Here is a 14,892-nt window from a genome sequence, read left to right as displayed (position 1 = left end):
TAACATCTAAAATGGCAGAACCCTCTAAAGTACTGAAAAATTTCAGGCACATTCATAATAAATAAAATGTATTTAATTTTAAGCATAAAATTTGCTTTAAAAAGAAAACCACAATTTGTACGATATCATAATTCAATATCAATGTTCAGATGAAGGATTTGGAGAAGCAACAGCAATAGGAAAGTACTATAATGTAAATGTAAATAATGTTTGCATCTGAATAATCCTTCCTCCTGGAAAGAAGAAAAAAAAACATGTTTTGAGTCTCAGTCTTCAGGATCCGAAAAAAACGTGCAAATTTTTTCCCATGTATTTTGAATAAAGTTACAACTCTCATAGAAGATAAATTTTATCAGTTGAATGCAGTTGATACTTTCGCCTTTTTATATGATGACAGGACCTACATTTAGGGCTCAGTACTGATAACACTGTTGCTATTGATGGACTAGAAATAAGTGATGTATTGGCAGTTTGTTTTCTGAGGCAAGCAGTCCTAGAACACCTCCTATAATGTTATAGATTCAGAGCAAGAAATATTTTTCCACCTCGTCTCACCTAATGCTATTGCATTAACAAGGCTGAAATTGGCTTTTTATTCGCCAGCTTCTTCGTGTTTTTCGTTCCATCTTAAATGCTGCTGCTGTGATGTTATGCCGCCTTTTGCCTGTTGATGGCTCTCTACAGTCATTTTTAAAAATACGTAGTCAGATATATTACTGTACATATCCTCAGTAAAGGGGAATATGTAAGTAGAGACTGTCCAAATTGCATTTCTGTATTAAACACATTTCAGAAACACAACTCTCAATAAAACAAACTGGCATGTTATACAACGAGTAAATAAGACAAAGGCGAAGCATAAGTTCAATGGCACATTCTGCATATTTTCCACGACCTTGCCTTCTGATCATAAAAAGTCTCAAACTCCTGCATTTTGCAAGACATTTTAATATAGCAGTTTTAAATGGGACATCTAGAAAAATGGCATATGAGAATATATGGGACCCAGCTATGCCATCATTTTTGGCGGCTGGGTAGAAGAACGCTTCTTCGCTTCCTACACTGGCTATGTCCCTGACCTCTACAAACGATATATTGATGACTGCGTCAGTGCCGCCACATGCTCCAGCGATCAACTTGAGTTCTTCCTGCACCATTTCACCAACTTTCACCCGTCCCTCAAGTATACGGTTAACATATCTTCCACCACTCTTCCGTTTCTAGACATCCACTTGTCTATCAACTACCCCTGACTGTCCACTTCAGTTTATTACAAACCCACAGATTCACACAGCTACCTCCTGTACAGCTCATTTCACCCCAACCACACTAAAAACTCTCTTCCTTTTTCACAGTTCCTTAGGTTACGACGATTATGCAGCGACGACATCGACTTCGAGAACCAAGCCCTCGAAATGTACTCATTTTTCATCAACAGAGGATATACCAGCAGTGTGATTGACAGGGCCCTCCTTATGATCGCCCTATCATCTCATATCGCTGACCACCTAATCTGCGTAACCTCCTTGTTCACAGCTCCCTTGACCGCCCTCAACAACCATCCACACCAGGCACTTTCCCTTGCAACAGAGTTCGCTGTATCACCTGCAAGTACACAGCCACCACCACACTCATTCAAGGCCCCTCAGGACAATTCCGGATCACCCAGACAACATCTTGTACCTCCAGCAACCTTATTTACTGTATCTCTTGCAGTAAATGCCCAGCCATCTACATTGGAGAAACAGGAAGGAGACTCGGAGACCGCTTCAGAGAACACGTCAGGGCTGTGAAGATTAAAGATCTCTCCAAGCCCATTGTTTCTCATTTCACCTCTGAAGGCCACGACCACTCTAATCTCTCCATCTGTGTTCTCAAAGACGGTTTTCCGAACTCATACATCAGAAAGACCACCGAAACTAAAATTATTCTGCAGCTAGGATCACACATTCTCCCTTCCCTTAACGACAGATTACTGTTCTTTTAAATTTTCTCCATTCATTGGAAGTTTCTTTTCACACCTCTCTGCACCCATTCTGACTTCACACCTCTTGATTGGCCTCTCTTTCTGTTCCCTGCTCCCGTCTCTCACTCCTCCTCCTTCCCAACCTTTGTTCTCCCGCTGCTTTACCTTTGCCTACTGCCCTGTCTCTCTCACACCTGAAGAAGGCTCCACGGCCAAAACGTTGTGTTCTCTTTCTTCTTTTTTTCAGCATGGAATAAACCTATTACTTGTTCCTGAGAATATATGGTTAACTTAGGATGAGCAGAGGGTGATCCCACTTTCTGCTTATTGCTGTGAACCTACCTCCTGGTTATAAAAATGTCTAAAAATTCTGACACAGATGTGTGAGAGACAATGGAAAAGACTATCAAAATCCTGAACTTCAGGACATTTTACTGTACCGTTTTTTAAATACGACCCTCTGAACATGGCATGAGAGAATACATTGTCAAATGGTAAATGCAATGTTTGCTACTGTATATTGCTAGGGCCCCCCCTCCTGATTTTAAAATCTTTTCATATTTCTGACATCAAGGTGTGAGACACAATATTACAGACTGTCAAAATCCTGAACTTCAGGACATTTTACTGTACCATTTTAAAAATATGAACAAAAATATGAACATGGCATGTGAGAAAATGGCATGTGCGAATACATTGGGAAAAGGTGAATCTAATTTCTGCTGAATTGCTATGGCCCTCCCTCCTGATTATAAAATCGTCTCACAATTCTGACACTGAGGTATGAAACACAATGTAACAGGAACTCATAATCGTGAAGTACAAGAGATTTTTCTGATATGTTTTTTTTTAATAATGACCCTCTGAACATGGCATGTGAGGATTTATAGTCAACAAAATAGCACACATTCTGCCAATTTGCTTTGTCCCTCCTTCCTCGTTACCAAAACATCTTAGTATACCGATACCGGTAAATGTCTCTAAATCCAGAAGTTAAGTTTTCAAAGTATATCGGAGTCAACCGATACTGATCAGGTTCTGCTGCTGCTGAGCCCGCAGCCTTCACCATAAGGTCCAAATCCCCAAGCCTGCTGACCATATATGTCCATCCCATCTCGTCAAAACACGTATTTTCACAGGGTACCCTTCAGAAATCTCAGTATAGAATGAAAAAAAAACTCCAATAGATCTCGGCCGCTGTTGGTGATTTTCCTTTAAAAACAAATGAATCCCCGGAACTTTTACGGAGTGTATCACTTTCACTGAGACCGAGGAGTGTTAAGCTGTACATAAGTCTTTGTGGGTCGGTTGTTAACCAAAAGGGTGGTGGTTTGAGCCCTCCCAGGGACGCAGTAGGCCGGTAGGGGGCAGTAGGCTCTCAAATATTGCTAGCTGTGTATATAATAAGGAAGCAGAGGTTAGTTTCTCATCTGCATGTTGCAGAGCCTTACGCAACTCGTAACAACAGCTGGGGTTTGATCCCTGCACGGCCTATTAGTTGAAAGACCATTGTAAATGACGTGTAACTGAATTATCCAGCTGGCTTTTATGTTTCACACTAAATTGCTATCTTGAAACCAGAAGGAGAAAGAAGGAAAACAACCATGGTGCATCAAGAAGGAAATCTGTTTTACACTGACTTCACGCCTTTTAATTTAATCCAGCTTGTGAAGACAACTGCGCCCTATCAAAGGAAAATGTTACCCAAAAGTTGGAAAGCACGCTCTGAATCCATCTGTATATTTGATTTCCGCGATCCGTTCAAGGCTGCTTGGTGTTTCGCAAGCAAATCATTTCAGGGAAGAAACTCAGTTTAGTGAACTACGGGTGCATTTTCACTCATTGAGTTAAATCTTTGTACTCTCTTTGCATTCTCAGCTATAATATTTCAAAATTACAGTTCGGATTAATTGGAAAACGTCACAAGCATTATTAGGTTAGGACTGTAAAAGTATATTTTAATATCTTGGTATATTTATCTTCATTTTGATATAGATGTAACCATAAATGTTGTTAAGCATATTGTACATTTGTCGTACTTTTTAAAACATTTAAGCTGAGGACACACGGCGACTATTATACATTGTGATACATGCAAGACATCTGTAAACGAAGATGTAATTGCAATAAAATGGGCAATTAACAGAAAAGCACAATTTGTATAATATTATTTCTCGATGTCGATGATCATTTGAAGGATTTGAAGAAACTATCAAAGAAACAGCAGCGATAGCAGGTGATTTTGGTTTTGAACCCAACTTTACACCTCAATAATCCATTTGTTCTCAAAAAAAGAAAAGACAGGCATGTTTTGAGTCTCATAATGATCCTCTTCTCGATTCAAAGAAACGCATAAATTTGATTCCTTCCGTAGTATTTTGGATTTTCTTACGAAGATCTCATGAATTATTGCCAGGATCTATATTTAGCGTTCGGTAGCGATAACACTGCTGATATTGATTGAGTAAAAATCTATGATGTATTGACAGCTTTATCTGAAGCGAGAAGTCCTCGAACGCCACTTATGAAGTGTTGGGATTCATACCATGAAATACTTTTTGTTTCCCACCCCAACTGCTGCTTTTGCATTACACATTATGCGAACATTACCAGTTTTGGTAGCTTCTTTGCGCGATTTTTCAAAACTGAAACTAATTACAAAATTATTTAAGATCAACCATGTCCAAAATTGTAAATCAGGACTAATATTAATATCAACTGAAATTACTACAGAAGAAAAGATTTAACTGAAATATTAATTAGACTATGCAAGCCTAAAAAGTAGAACAATTCAATTTATATAACTTTTATTTTTTTATTTTTTGAGAAATGGGCTCACACCGGAAGACACTAACGTTTCTCTTCGTTAGAGTATGTGAATAACAGTTTAACCCAAAATGTTTGGAGTCCACAGGGAGGACTTGCTTGCTGACTGATCTCTCAAGAATCCTGGGTGAGATTCAACAGGTGTTTGAATCTTGACAGCCACGAAAAGTTTGATGACCTCTGGATTTCCTGAATATGACATTAAATTAGTTCAAATCATTTGGTAGTTAACAGAACTAAATGCTTTGGAGGTACATTTAAAACAGCAGAGCAACACTGTAGCTCTTCGAGTGTGCCTGAGTTTAGCTTTCACTCAACAGAAGATTGCGATGTGAGCACAGTAAAGCACCTGGAGGATCCGGGGACTCATACATGCGGAGCATGTGCTCTACCACTGAGCTACATCCCCTACAGAGCAGATTAAACAGAGTCTTAAACTTTAAGGGACAGAAACGACTCCTTATTACAGCTAACATTAATTAAAATGACATCACAACAAAAGAGTTGAGTCTGTGTAGGTGAGACTAGGATAACTTTGTAGGCGAGAGAGAGGATTATGAAAATGTGCAGGTGCTTCTTAGAAGCACGTTGGTGGTACAAGCGACTTCCAAATAATTTATCCGGATTTGAATCCTGGACAGTGCCTCTCTAAAACTTTTCAAGATAATCTGTGGTCCGGTAAAACATCTTTTGAACTTGCATTCCAGTTAGAAAGCATGGTTTTAAAAACCAAAACACTCAATAAGGAAGAAGCAGATCTCTTTACACAAGACGGCAGTGCGATATGAGAATTCCTCTATTGTTGAAGGATTCAGACTCCTTCTCAGAGGTCCTTGCTCACCAAATAACTTTACAGCCGAGGAAGAGCACCACGGAAAATACCCAACTCAACCAGCAAGCGCATTGGTTGCTCTTGCTCTTAATGCAAGGAGATGTTTTTGTTTTCCTTGCAATAATCATTATTAACCAGAACAGCAGCACAACTGGTTGCATTTGTGATTATGTCACTTCTCTGCCTCAACAAGGTCTATAAAAGACTCTGAAAGTAGTAAAGCAAAACTGAGTTCAAAATCATATTAGTAATTCTAAGCGATATCTGCATACAGACGATCCAATAAGAACGTTGAAATCTTTTAATTTCGCCTCTCTATATATTGTGCTGTTTTTTACCCTGGTGTAAAACTATTGGATTGAAGGAATGCTAACCGCGTGGTTAAAATTTATCGTTGTTATTTGGAGAAATCTGTGAACTCGAGATTTTATATGCTTTAAAAGACAACCATACGAATAGGAAAAACAACAGTGCTGATTATTTTCCCAAGATGGAGCATTGATGACCTATCCGAGCCAAGTGATAAATCTCACCCAGAGGATACTCTAGCAGAACGTCAAAGAACATTCACCTTTGTAACCAGGGCAACCACAGGAACAATATCAAGAAGCACAATCAATTCTCCATTTAAATCTTTCATGTAAGGTATGCTTTGTGAAAGCATGAAGTAAATCCCCTGATCTCTTTTGAACATGGACAAAGTATTTCTGATGGAAAGCTATGCGCAAAGATATAATAAGCTCGATACTTGTTTTCTAAAAGAAGGCTTATTACGAAACCTTTCCCCATACTACTTTTTCGTACACGATCAACAATCACACCGGACAAATATCGGAATGAAATGGCCTTTTTTTAATTAAGGAAATTCATGAAGTAGAGGAGTGACATCATCACAAAGGTGTCATACACTAAATGTTGATCACTTTGTCACCCCACATGTTGCCCCACGTCCGCTACCTGAGGGCATAGATTTCTATACATTTCCTGACCAGCTGAGCCCGGGCTAACCCCCGTCTCGCCGCTACACATAGGGTCTTTATCACTCTCCTGCCATTCCACGGTTTGACCCTTCTGACATCTGTAACACAATTTTACATCCCACTGCTGCCTGATATCTCCTTAAGAATCACTTTGTGTTGTTGCTTCTGTAGGGAAAACCGGTTCAGGGACGCCAAATATGTAATCATAGTGGCTCTCTGAAGGCACCAGTTCTGTAGGGTTTGGGCATTTACTGAGACAATTATTAATTGTAGCAGTAAATCACAAAGTTGATTCTTTTGATGGCTTTAGAATCCAACCATGCGACATAACTCAAACAACGCTCACACACAGGTACTAATACACAAGGATACATTTATTAATACACAGAATATGCATATAAACCTAACAGATCTTATTGAGAGGGTTATCAGGATACAAAAGGTATATATTCAGTCAGTTACAAAGTGTTACATATATCAAGAGGACATACGTTCAGTATATCATGCATTTAGACCGTTTCATAAATGAACTTGGTTATAACTTCTACATTAGATACTCAAAACAAGTACATAACTTAGGAATTAAATTGATATCAACTGGTTGGGATAACAATTGAATTCTCGAGCTGTAATGCATTGAAGTTGAATACTCATCCAATCTCTGGGAATTCAGATCTCTTGCGAGCACAAAGAAACAGTTGCAGGCTGTTGCTGTCCAATCCACGCTCTCTGGCTCGGTGCCAGGCTGTGCTGTGCGGCTTGCGACGGTGTGCTGCTGATGCTCACTGTTGGCTTTAACAAGCAAAGTTTGTGCACAGGTGAAAAGATGACTGTGGGTCCCAGCAAGTCAGGAAGTGGACCGGTTCGTTCCTGATGAAGAGCTAGTTCTGAATAGTGATTCAGCTGTCCACAGTTCCGACCTGTTCACGAGGCCTGCTGCTGGTTACTCTCTGGCAACCTCCAGTCTAGACTCTTAGAACAGAGGAAAGTTCTGGCACTCGGACACACTGGCCGTTCCGTGGTTGTCCGGGCTGAGTCTCAGGATGGTCAGGAGGCGCGCTGCGAGAATGTCCTGCCCTTGGGAGCCTTCTGCTCCTGGGCCGTCCTGCCCTGGAATTTTCCTTTGAATTCCCTTTAGAACAGTCCACAGAATCTTGTTGAATCTGAATCTGAATCTGAATCTCGTTGAATCTCACTGAATCTGAACTCACAGGCTCTCTGTGTTGCCTGTTTTTACCTGGAGGAACTTCAGCTCATTGATTGGCTGAAAGTTCCATGGGCATCAGAGTCCCACGTGGGTTACTCGGCCCTACCAGTCCCTGATTGGTTGATCAAGGTGAGATATGAGTCACTTAGTCCTGACACTTAGTAATGCAGTCCAGATGTCCAACTGGCACTCCCTAGACAGATAGGCGCCAATGGATGACCATTGATCATGATAGCCAGGCTTAGCTAAGTGCATCCCCCTTTGGGAGCTGTCCTTATCAAAAGAAAACATCTTGCATGAATGGTTTCTCTGTGGCTGCACCACAGAGATGAACAGAGAAATGGGGCCTCATTTGGGAAGGCTCAGAACACTTAATTCTGCCTTATTATTAAGCCTCGCCGCTACACTTCCTTGTGATTTCAATCAATTTCAAAACAATTAATTTGAGTAACAATAATAGTCAAATGTGAGTGTCCCTGCAAATTGTGATCTAATTAAGACAGACACATGTCCCAGTTTTATTTATCAAAGTTAGATATACATTTTCTCATGCAACTTTATTTCAAAAGCCATTTGATTTCACTCATTTTGTAAAAAAAGAGAAAACGAAAATGTATGGATGTCAATCTTTCAAAGCGTTGGTTTTAGAACTTAACTTCCGGCATAATTTTCAACCTTCTAACCCACCACCGGCATCCGACTAGCTCAGTCTGTAGATTATGAAATTGTTCAGGCTGTAAAGGATGAAATTCTTCATCTCAGGGTCCTGGGTTGGAGCTCCACCTTGGGCAAGGTGTATTTTCTGAGTTAAAGAAAGTCCCCCTTCATCCTTGACTATTTTACAATGTAATGGTACCTACCACAACTCGATAATCCAGGTCCGTCTGAACATTATCTAAAAGCAAATGTCTTTCCGTGTTTGAGTATCTAAATTACGGAAGTCAATGCTGCTATCAAGGAAAAATAAAATAAAATCCTGGGTTATGTAGTTTTGAGACTCTAAATATCTTACTTTCATATTGAAGTGGTACAATGGATTCCAGGGCACATTCGTTCTTGATTCAGGATATATACTGTATGAGTGTGCTAATGGTTAAAACTGTGTTTACATGAGGTACAAACGGTAACATTTCCATTCCGAGAAGAAAGCCAGTCTGTGCGCATTTCTCAGCGTACACATTGTCAGGAACAGCAAACCCACAGTGACAGAAACCTATCGATAGCCTGTAGGAACATTGCAAATGTAACAGGTTGTTTATACACACAAATGATATCGTTGCTATCTTGTAATTAGGATATAATTTGGTATTTCTTACTTACGAGAACGCAGGATTTTTTTCCCTTGGTGGCAACAATACGCTTTTGCAATAAATCATAGACTCTGCTTTCAAAATAGCTGCACCAGGCACTCGGACAAAGATAAACCCAGGGATTTAAAATTCAGAAATATGAATGGTCAATTGCTTACAGTTAGGGTTTTTACGTTTTCTTATTTAGCGATTTGTATATCAATCTTTAAAAAAAAAACATTAAAATGCTAACAAAATATAAAGTAAAAACAACAGCACTGATAAAAACTGGGGACACAAGTAGTTTTTTTTACAATCAGATTCCAATCTCTAATGCCGTGTGTGAGAGCTTACGTAACTTTCCTTTTCTCACATTTTCTGACGACTATTCCGAAGGAGCGCCCTGTCAACTTCTAATACTTTTCGAAAATCTGCCTGCGTTTGATTATTGTAGTTTTAGTTTTTAAAAAAGTTCAATATTGATCATACTGTAACTAAAGAAAATAATTATCACAAGCAAAAAGACTGAAGATGCGAGTCGCTCTTGAATCAGAGCTGGGTGACACAGGCTTCTGTTCTGATATGGTTGTACGAGAAGCAGGAAGAACCGCTTCTCTCCTATGGAGCACGAGTGAGATACTGTATATCAACGAAGCAGGAGTTGAACCTACAATCTCCTGATGAAAATGCGTTATCCATTACGCCACTGGCCTTGGCTTTATGACTTCATTGCACCATAGTGAACTGAGCGTTACTACTAGTAATACATTGCCCCCAGTCCAAAATTTCGAAGTAAAAAAAAACACGTTTTCTACATTTGTGTCTGTTTAAAAATATAATATCTTTAAAAAAGACAAAGGGTTTGTGTGTCGCGCTAAAATGCCGCTTAATTTTGAATACAAATAAAAACAGTTTTCTTCCAAGAAATCATAATTTTTCCCTATCCTTCATACTGTGACTGCTGTAGTAGTATCATACAAACGCCCATACTAATCCACCACACGCTGGAATTTCTGGAAGGCAACGTAAATATTGCTCTGCCCGTTGGTGGATTAGGTATGCGCGCTATATTTCAATTTAAATATACATTGAACCTATCAAAAAAAGCGATTTTTGATTCAAAATCGATTAACGTAAAAACTGATAAAGCTAATGCTTTTTTTCATGCAGAAGCAGCCATTCAAAATGGGTGAGGTATTTCGCGGCATACCGCGACACGCCCACCGGGGTATCATGCAGTTCACGTGTGTCACGTGACTAACTATCCGGCGTCGCCTTGTAAAACCGCCAGGGGGAGCTTAACCTCTCATGTACAGCATTTGAGCCTTTAATTTTGAACTGTGTATTACAGCATGTTAATCATCAGTCATTAAAATGTTGGTATATTTTATGTAAGCAAGATTGCTCAGTTGGACAAAAGTACACAACCTACCTTTATCAGAAATATTTATGCATCAAAGCCTTTACTGAAGATATTACTAATAGTATTAACAATGGATGACTTTGGACAAGCTGTATACTCAAAGTATAATTTCTTTAGCACATTTGTACAAGCACTTGGAATCTGTCAAAGCCATAGTTTGTCAGGCATTTTGTTTTACTTCAACGGGCATAAAAACTTCCTTGCTTTTAATAGGGCGTTTCATAATTTCTAACTACGAAAATGATTTAAAATGCGACACCTATCATTCAACTAGAGCTTAAAATATCACAAGGATCCTGAAGAGCAAAGCAAAGAGTATATTAAAAGACACTTGTATTTATCAACGCTTTCTTTTCCGTATACCAGATTTTATGGAACCACTTCAGAGGGGTGTTCCAGGAATCGGCACTTTAAAGAAAAAAATACACACCAGTATTCTATTTCTCCCTAAACATTGTAAGCTTCGTAGTCTTTAACTAATGTGATACCGGAGTCAACAAGCATACTTTTAGAATTTGATTAAAAGGGAATATAATATGGAATCGCGTATCTCAAGAATTTAATAATGGTATGATTACAGCCGTGTGCTGCGACAGGGTTGTGTAGGGCTGTTTCGGCTGCCTGTTCATGCGAGCTGTCTTGTAGCCTACTGGTCTAGGTGCGTGACTACCAACTGGCAGGTTGTGTGTTTGAATCCAGCTGGTGCTGGACTTTTCATTTTTATTTATTTATTTTTTAATCGCGTAACATAAACATATTACCGTATGCAAATGTTGTAGTTCGTCTTGAAAAAATGTTATGAGTACATCATCTATCAACAATTACACAGGTTCTGTTTCCATATTGCGGATTTTGGTTGTGTGTTACTGTAGTTTCCTGACTCCCATGTCACATGGTTTGTGATTGATACCTGTAAAACCGGTTTAATTCGTCACAGCCAGCACTCTTCAGGTGTGAGGGTCTTCTGCTCAGAATGAAATGCTTAAATGTTTGTGTATATTCTAATGGTAGTGGGGGCAGGGTGTGTGGGAACAGGTTTGGTTGAAATTGCATTGGAGATCTATGTTCTTCACACCTGAAACATTTTCTCTGAAAGCATTTTCTTCGCAGTTTAACCGATCTTGTTACAGCATGTTACAGTTTACTATTATTAACCATTTTAATTTTAAGTGCTTAATGTAAAATCTTGTAAAAATATATTTTCATTGTTCAAATATACATTAAGTCTGACTATCATATAATAAGTTAAATACAAAACTAAAGAAAAAATAGGGTTAAATATAATTCAAAATATTTTGCTAACAATGTTAACTGTTAATGAATAATAAAATGTATTAACTAAGGAGTAGGATGGCACAGTTGTTAGTATGTTTTTTGTTTTGTTTCTTTCTCATAAATACAACAGTAGTACCTGATGTCTCAGTGGCTTTCAAAATTAAATTATGCATGCAAACCTGTGAACTAGAAAGATAACTAAGATATCCATCCATTATATTCCATAATATCCATGAAATATATGGCGCTGAAATATGTGTGACGCAGTGGTGGCCTGGCACGGTGAGGTGCGCTTGCAGCTATGTGACGCAGTGGTGGCCTGGCACGGTGAGGTGCGCTGGCAGCTGTGTGATGCAGTGGTGGTCGGGTATGTGAAACATGGTGAACATTTCCACCACTGGGTCACACCACACAGCTGCCAGTACACCTCACCGTGCCAGGCCACCACTGCATCACACAGCTGCCAGCACACCTCACCGTGCCAGGCCACCACTGCGTCACAACACACAGCTGCCAGTGCACCTCTACATACCCGACCACCACTGCATCACACAGCTGTCAGCGCACCTCACCGTGCCAGGCCACCACTGCGTCACACCACACAGCTGCCAGCGCACCTCACCGTACCAGGCCACCACTGCGTCACACCACACAGCTGCCAGCGCACCTCACAGTGCCAGGCCACCACTGCGTCACACCACACAGCTGCCAGCGCACCTCACCGTGCCCGGACACCACTGCATCACACAGCTGCCAACTTAATATGGTCAGTAACAGTAAACAGTAACATCATCAGAAGGAGCACGTACAAACGTTTCCAAAATAACCACATGTAAGACTCTGATGCTTAAAATGTTTAGGGGAGAAAGTGGAATACTGGTGTGTATTTTTTCTTTAAACTACCAATACCAGCCATATAGTCTGTAACGTAGGGATTTCTATATGTCTTTATTTAGTGGTTACATTAGTGACAAAGGCTAAACTTTTAGCTTCAGTAACGTGTACATATCTCCCCTTTTTATAAAATGACATGGTTGAAAACTGTTCCAGAGCCACTGTTGTTTCATCAGTGAAAAGTACATCATGAAATGCCTCTCCCTGTTCAATCCACTGGAAAAAAGAAAAGGAGCATAAAGCTTCTGCTGGTCATAAACGATATTCATTTAGGAGCAGCATCAGAGGTATGTTTTTAACTGCACTGCATTGGAGAGAATGCCATAGTGTGTTTTTTTTTATCCCAGGGAGTGAAAAGAAATTTAAAAATTTAAAAAGAAATTTAAAAACTGAAATTTAGTAAATTGACATTTTAATAGAGTGTAAATCTTCAAAGTGATCTGTCACTTCAAACAAATTACAGGAGTTTACCAGGAGTGGGGTTTGAACCCACATGGATATTTGCCCATTGGATCTTAGATTAAATGCTTTAACCACTCAACCATCCTGGTCTACAGCAACACACTTTTCAGTTGTTTAACATTTTAATATGATTCAACAATTTAAAAAAAATAAACCAGCGCCCTGTCACAGAAACGTACACCGGTCTCCAGCGCAACAAGTGGGGGTACTCAGCACTATACTAATGAGTAGCGCTTGTCTGCAGCTGAGCTTGAGCTCTGTTCACTGTCAGCGGTCACTTCCTCTTTTCCTCACCTGCTCTCATCTTTTTAAAGACAGTCATATACACTCAAGAAGTATTTCATTTGAGTTTGAAGTCTGTTTCTGTTGTCTCAGCTCTTGATGAAGACCAGCTGTACTGTACTTCTACATTATTATTTGAAGACCTAGAAACACTAGACCACGGTCAAGAATGATCAGCTACCACCATTACTGTTATTATTATTATTATTATTCTATTACTATTATTATTATTATTTAACCAGTTGGAGAACGATACAGTGGAAAATTCCCACTGTTCTTATGGCGAGAAAAATAACATGAGACAACTATGAGGAGTGTTGTAATTGTTTGAACAATTTATTTCATTTTTTCCCTCTTATAGGCAACCCTGTAGTATTTCTTTTTATCTTCGGTGTTGTGCACGGGCAAGTTCTGCAGTGATATTTGCCGCAGAAAGTTCTCTGCAGTTCCTTAATAAATCCATTCTCAACTGCAATGGAAAGAAGACGTAGATAGCTCTGTAGTTGTGTAGGGCCACACAAGCCACAGTGATGGTGCGGCTCTTAATGGACTGGTACACAGACCGCATGAGAGGCAAGCAAAACGCTGTTTTAAAATTCCAAAGGCTCACCAAGTCAGAGGAACAGCAATGAACTGAAAAGATCTGTTACAGACATCTATGTTAACCTCTTTAGAGTTATAAATGCCATGTGTTTCTTTTAATTGTAGATTAACACAATTAATCTACAAGTAACAGCACCTTACAGTATATTAATGTTAATTCCACTGGTGGACATTAGCTGTTGTTTTTTGTAACGATTTGTTAACTCTCCTGTAAGGAATATAAAGTATATCAAGAATATAAAACATGCGAACTTAAATGTTCAAGGTTTTCAGGCTCTTTGCATTTTCCTTCACATATGGGAAAAATTCAAGGTGTTCTTGTCGCTGTTCTCCACATAGATAGTCTACACAAGAGCACACGTAACTGTGGAAGCCCGTTTCCACCAGGGAGTAAAAAAAACACGCTATGGGATCTCAGAATTCTGACTTATAACTCAGCATTCTGACTTTATATCTCACATTTGCGACTTGAAAATAACCATATTTCATTGTCTGTCCTTTTGTTATTGTAACAGATTCGGGTTCTAGGGCTTGTGCTTTGGCCACTTCCAACCTAGTTCATGCCTCACTTCATTGGCTCGAACCCAGGTCTGAGGCATAAATCCAGCGCCTACGACTGCTCGATGACTCTACCTTTGGCAATGCCTTCCTTCCTCACATTACTTGCTTGGAGAACGCCGGGTGGCTTCAGGTCTTATTACCTGACACGTGGAAACGACTGTACCTTCGCTTTCTGAAATGCATCCTGTCACTTGGTAAAATCTCGACTTCTTTGGCAGCTCTGAATACAGTTTTCTTTGAAGCAGGCTTCAGACCTTTTATTTTATTTATAAAGGGTGTAATTCCTGTTTTA

The 14,892-nt window shown here is 39.6% G+C and overlaps 1 protein-coding gene across 1 annotated transcript in view; it reads right to left on the bottom strand.

The window, feature by feature from the left end:
* Positions 1-14,892, bottom strand: part of LOC138242765 (zinc finger protein 850-like) — a 409,608-nt gene that overhangs the window by 243,848 nt on the left and 150,868 nt on the right. The window lies entirely within an intron of this gene.

The sequence above is a fragment of the Lepisosteus oculatus genome, chromosome 14 (assembly GCF_040954835.1).
Source record: "Lepisosteus oculatus isolate fLepOcu1 chromosome 14, fLepOcu1.hap2, whole genome shotgun sequence".
Taxonomy (NCBI): domain Eukaryota; kingdom Metazoa; phylum Chordata; class Actinopteri; order Semionotiformes; family Lepisosteidae; genus Lepisosteus; species Lepisosteus oculatus.
Note: the sequence above shows the minus strand (reverse complement) of the source record. Positions and strands in the feature narration are given on the sequence as shown.